The sequence below is a fragment of the Crocodylus porosus genome, unplaced genomic scaffold, assembly GCF_001723895.1.
Source record: "Crocodylus porosus isolate Cpor-Errol unplaced genomic scaffold, CroPor_comp1, whole genome shotgun sequence".
Taxonomy (NCBI): domain Eukaryota; kingdom Metazoa; phylum Chordata; order Crocodylia; family Crocodylidae; genus Crocodylus; species Crocodylus porosus.
Window position 1 is genome coordinate 26,095,949 of NW_017728915.1, and position 6,289 is coordinate 26,102,237.

Consider the following 6,289-nt stretch of genomic DNA (forward strand, 5'->3'; position numbering starts at 1 on the left):
TTTTTTTTTTGTAGGTTTCTCTATCACAGGCACATCCCCCATTCCACAGTCAATTCTAGCTCTAGCACTCCAAGCAAGAGACATTTGCCCCCTAGCCCTTTAGCAGGTCTGTATGATCCTGTTTCCAGCACTATGGTTTTGTACAGCTTAAACTTTCCTCCAAGCACACACACATTGTTATCTAGGCAAAGTTAGACCCAAATGGCAGAGTTCTGGCATCAGAGCTGTACTGGCAAGTGAGTTCAAAATACTAGGAGGTAGCTTCTGATGGGAAATGTTCTGCTGTTCATAAGCACTAGTAGAAGCACTTTTTTCATCAGCAAAAGCTGTGTCTACACCAGAGATGGTCAAAAAGGCCAAATCTTGGGGGTTGTATGTATGTCCTATCACGGAGAGGAGAGCCCAGGAGGACAGGTACAACTCAGAACACAGCCCAATTCAAACAGGCAGACTGTTGGGTAATTTCTTTTTGTCTTTGGCCATCTGGTACCTCATGTAGAACCACTCTATTTTCTTCCTGCAGTGCAGTCCCATAATCAGTGAGCAGCTGAGGAGCTTTGCCATCAAATGCTTCAATATTCCACTTTGAAGAATTAAACTTGCAGATCTACTCGCTTAAGCCCAAAGCCACACCATGATCCTGGTATCAGCACACTGGTAAATGTCCCCCTATCACAGAGCACTCCTCTGCTGTAACAAACACTACATGGATGAAGCTGGAGAAATGGTAAGCAAGGAGGATATGGAGGGTACGTCTACAAGGACAGACATCTTGCCAAACTAATACCAAGACAATACACTAGGAGGAGACCAGAAGGCTTCTGGGAAGGGACTGGAGGACCAACAATATGATTACAGTTGTAACTGGCTGCGATAGCATATTTTAACTGAGGTTATGTCAGGTTAGCAGAACTTCAGAGCCACCACAGGGTGGCTGACTCACCAGATAGCAGAGGCAGAAGTGGGCAGATGTGCAAAAGTGGAACTCATTATACACAGGACTAAATTAAGCCCACAATAAGGAAAAAGCTTACATCACTGCTTTACATCAGCAGACGGCTTCTACACCAGTCTATTTCTATGGATGCAAAGACAGGCAGAACATTACAGTCAAAAGGCCTAACACTATTCTAACAGTAAAAAAACCCCAAAAATGAACTGGTCTGTGCTGCCCCATACCCTTAGTCACTTAACTGTGTCACCCTCCTCTGTACCTTCAAAGTTTAACATGCATACTTTGGCTTAACAGCCCTATCCACAGTCAGGAAGAGAAGAAAGACTAGGAAAACATACATATGCAGGAGTTCTGGTTTGTGGCGTCCTGGCAATGACCTGAGACAAATGCAGAAATAACATTTAACTCTGAATACTCCTCTAAACTTCTTTAAGCAACTAAAGACATTCATCTAAAATACCACAGAGGACTCTTGTCAACAACTTTGCAATCTCCATTCTTCACTGGAAGGAAACCAACCCCTTTCTAGCTCTTTTGCAAAATGGCACTGTATCAAAGTCTTCCATTTCCAGATCCGCCTCCCAGAGTCTCTATTTTTCTGGAACTGACCAAAGTTTAGCTCCAAGATAACAAACTTTACCAGTGCAAATTCTGTTGAAATAGATATAATTCAGCAGAACATATTGGCTTCAGTGAATCAGCACATTTAAAAAATCCAGCCAAAATAATCTGATTAGCTCTATCCCTTCTCCTCCTCCCCGAAATGCAGCCTACTCAGGGTAAACTATGAAAGTTTCACAAGGATTCATACTGTTCTCTACAAGGATGACTGTAGGAACATTCAGGATATCAGTGTATGTGCTTGATCCCCTTGTTCATCTACCACAGAAGTGTCAAAATCACCTTGTGCCCTGGGCCAGATCCAGACCACGGGATTCTTTGTGAGCCAGATGCAGCCTGGGGCACAAGGAAGTGGCAGCATAAGCGGCTCTTGCTCTAACCTGGAGCACAGAGTGACATCTCCAGCACAAAGGGAGCTGAGGGGATATGGCTGCAGCAGTAGTAACAGGCAAAGTGGTTGGGGGGCAACTTTGGTTATGTCTGCCTTCTCTCATCCTCCTGCTGAAGACTGCCATGTCCAGAGGGCCCTGGATTATGCAGCAGACCACCTCCCCCCTCCTCAGCCATGCCTCCTAACTTCTGGTGGCTTGCCAGTAGCCCAGGGAACCAGATAAAGGAACGGTGGGCTGAATATGTGACACCCATGATCTACTATATTTTACACTTCTTTCCGCCCACTAGCATCCACTGCTAGCATCTGATGCTGTTAGTTTTTGGATTGCCACTTGTTCACTACACAGACTGACTCTTACATGCTCTTTTGTGACACCGAACATACCCTTTTGAAAATTAAAGTCATAATTTGGATGCACGCTACACTATGCTGCAGCTCTCTCACTTCTTTTCTCTTGCTTTAAACCTACTTTTGATATTCAGTTTGTTGGATTAAAGCCCCAGGTTGATTTTGGCTCCAGTTCAATCAAAGTGTCCCAATTCTTCCCCACTTACTGGAAGAGCCTTGGTTGGATCCAAGCAATCTCCTGCTGTGATTGCATCTTTGCTAGCAAAGCAGGGGCCAAGCTTTTTTTTGGCAGGTGTGGCACAAATTAGCCCTGCATCCTTCTTGGGTGCCACCCAGATCCCCTTCCCCAATCTGCTGCTCTGCTTTCTGCTCCCTGCCTCATCTGCCACATACTAGACACAGAGGCTGCCTGTTCCACTTGTGCCACAGGTTGGCCACTCCTGCGTTGGTACATGACCTGGAAAGGTCAGATGCTACAACTGAACTGTTTTCATTGTCCAGGTTAAGTGATAAACAAAAAGAAACAGAAAAAAGAAACAGAAAAAAGAAATGAAGCCTTAATTAGAGTTTACCTTTTATTTTTAATTGTAGTAAATTTACTCTACTGTCACATGGGTGAATCCTATTTAAAACACTTAATTATGCTTCTTCAATCCCCCTACAAAACCTGGAATTGCAGAGAGGGAGACAAGAAAACAGGCTCAAACAAAAATGATGTTTTTTAACGCTCCTGCAGTAACAGTTTCAGAAGAAACCTTGATTCCCAGAGACAAACTGAAAACTATTCCAGCAGGGTTTTAAAGAGCAGCATGTTTATCTGCACAATTCAGGTTATAGGATCAAGACCCTGATTTGGGCAAAACTCTCCCCGCACTGCTCCAGCACTAGTGCATCTGCAACAGCTGGAGCATCAGCGCAGGCCAGCTACTGGCACTTTCTGCAGGGACACTCCCAACAATGCAGGCGGCGCTGGAGCTACAGGAGGAGACTGCCAGACACCTCATGATGCCTTATGGAGAAAAATTAAGACGTCTCCCTCCTGGGCTTTCCTCATGCCTTTCCCATTTCGGCCACCACATGCCGGCCTCCCTCGCATTTTAAAGAAACCACCGTCTAGTTTCAGCACGGAGAAGGCCTTGCAACACCCTAGTATCTCTCACCAATGAAGACCGGATTCCATCCACCCTCTGAATTAAAGGATAAAGGCTGCGAGTCTGGAAGTAATCGATAGTCACCAAAACACAAAACAAAATCCCCACCCACCCCTCTCATCTCCAACCTTCACGGAGGCGTCTGTCCCTGCGGAAACCCACAAGGGAAACAAAATCCCCTGGGAAATAAACCAATACCTTCCGTCGCTTCCTGTCGTTTTCAAACTCCGAAACCACGCGATCCCGTCTGGCTCCGGGCGCTGCCAGCACCTATCATGCGCCGGGGCCAAAATATTCCTTTTGTAACATGGGGTGGAGCCAACCTGAGCCCCACAAAGCTGGGGGTGGGGGGAGGAGGGGGGTACGTGCGTGTGCACACACACAGGCTCTCACCCACACACCCGTCCTCAACGCGCGCGCGCGCGCGCACACACACACACGCGTGTGCCCGGCGCGCAGGCGCTCACACGGAGGTGCAACTTACCCTCAGAGGCTCCCCGCCCTCTCCCCCAGCCGCCAACCCCGCCCGAAGTTGCCCGACACCCCAAGGAGGCGCGTGGAGCCCCCAAACCCCGCTCACCGCTCGGGCGCGCACGCGTAAGAGCTGGCTGCCGCCTCAAGGCCGCTTCCGGGGGCGGCGCCTGACGGGCCAATCGGCGGGCCGCGCCCGGCCCGCGCCTGTGCCCCGCCCCGCCCCCGACAGCCAATGGGTTGCGGAGCCCGCCCCCGTTGCAGGGGCCCGGGGCAACGGCTGATCCTTGCGGCACCGCGTGAGGCGACCTACGTCGCCCCCGTTCCCCTTCCCCTTCCCCTTCCCCGGGCGCTCCGTCCTCCAGGGTCTTACAGGGGGTTGGGCACGCAGTAGAATGCAACACGGACATTTTTTTTTGTATTCCAGGTCACGAGCAAAGACCCGGCTCTTCGACGTCTCCTGGTGACCTCTGCTGGGGATTTCCGTACGATGAAGGAATAGTTCTTCTATATCTTCTGGTGAATTTCTCATGCTGCTGACTCACACGGATTTTAATGGGAATGCGGCGGGGGAGTCTGCTCCAGGGGTGACCGTGATGTGCCCCAGAGGATGTGCTACCACACGCCCCTCCTGGGCTAGGGGCTCCTTAGCCTCCAGCTGTGGCCCCGGGTCCCTGTCCCTGTCCCAAGGCCACGTGAAATTCTGCCCCACCAGCCTCCAGCTGTGGCCCTGCCCATGTCTGGGCCAGTGAGACATTCAGCCCCCTGGGCTGTTCCTGGGCTACGAACTCCCCAGCTCCCTGCCCGTGCCCCTCCTGAGCCTCTGGCCTCTTGCTCTTTCCCATTCAGCCCCTCCTCTCAGGCTTGCCTCATGCTCACTTTTTCTGGGAACTTGCACCTCTACCCATACTGGTCCCCAGGCCCTCTATTCCTATAGCTTCTCTCTTTAGGCCAGCTGGGACCTCCTTACCTCCCCCACAGTCTCTTCCACAAACCACCAGTTAAAACTAATTGCAGTAGTAAGCTGTCTGGCAGACACTACCCTCTCTACGTCCAAACCTAAATAAGGGCTGCCTGCCTGCATAACCCAGTCTCTCTCTACCCCCAGGTAATATTTCCCCATTCCCAGGCCTGCAGAGTTGCTTGCTTCAGCTCCAGTGTTATCTCAGGAGCTCCTCTCCCTGTGGCTCTTGAGACAAGACTGCCTGACCAGCTCAGGCCCCCAATTTATGTGGGTCAAGCCTGGCCCGCTTTCTGATCAGGTAACTCTCCAATTGCCTCCCCCCCATACACACTTTGCCACCTGCTGCTTTTCAGGCAGCCTCCCCTCTTAGATGGCAGGTGTACGAAGCACCACAGCATAGGGAGTTACAGATCTTCCACACTTCTGAGAATCCAGTGCAAGAGACCTGCAGTTATTGACCACCCAGACTGGAGGTACTCATTCACAGGCCAGTGTAAGTCAGTGAGGAAATCCAATACTACTTCTTTTACATGAGAAGTCTTTGGTTCCACATCTCATATTCAGTTTCCTAGGTGGAAACTGGGGCTTGATCTTACACTACTATCCCAGTCTATGATAATTTTAACTGAGTAGGAAAAGCAGAAATGGTCCCAAACCTACAAAATAATTAAGACAAATGAAGGTATATAGTTTGGTTAATCAGTATTTCTGATTTTGTAAAGTTAACAAAAACTGATTACAAGACATGTTATCATATGATTAGCTTGTATTTTATACTGGCTGCTTTTTATCTTCAAGTTCTGATATGATCTTACTGATTATTAAAACCATACTTAAACTAAAAAAATGCTGTGACAGGAGAATGCTGTATAAATGTTGCAGTTGACTATTAAGACATTAATCAAAATACTACCAATGTGCTCAATTGCTAGGAGACCATCTCTTCCTAAGGTTGCCCAACACTTCCCGACCTGGCTTTCACATTTGTTATAACTTAACCAAACTGGACCACACTAGGTGTATGCTTCCAGCTGACTTTTTTTTTTCCTGGGAATTAGAAGCTGAGTGTAGGGACAGACTAGACATGGAAAATTGGAATGTGGGCAAGGAGACTACAAGGCAGTATGGAAGAGGGTGAAGACCAAGACCAGATAAGGAGAAAGAAGAAACCGGATAGGTTGGCAGGAGAAAGGAGGCAGCAAGATGTTGGGGGGAAAACTTAGCTGCTAAAAGAACTAGGATAAGCTGTTGGGATCAACCCTGCCTCCATCACAGCCTTCCTGTGTGATGCTAGTAAAGTTGCTTAAACTAAACATTTTGCAAGCAGTTGTGACTTGTCTGCTCCTCATTGTCTAGGTGCCTACATCTGAATCTCAGAGCCTGGG

At 48.7% G+C, this 6,289-nt stretch overlaps 1 protein-coding gene across 2 annotated transcripts in view; it reads right to left on the bottom strand.

Annotated features, from left to right (window-relative positions):
• The window catches only part of PDP2 (pyruvate dehyrogenase phosphatase catalytic subunit 2), an 11,748-nt gene extending 7,648 nt beyond the window's left edge, over positions 1–4,100 (bottom strand). Inside the window, exon 1 of one of the 2 annotated variants that reach the window (XM_019535885.1) lies at positions 4,050–4,100. The gene's annotated coding sequence lies outside the window, so the exon portion shown is untranslated. Of the gene's footprint in view, positions 1–3,667; positions 3,805–4,049 lie in introns of those variants that run through there. The other variant, XM_019535884.1, reaches the window with a different exon arrangement.
• Between the last annotated feature and the right edge of the window lie 2,189 nt (positions 4,101–6,289).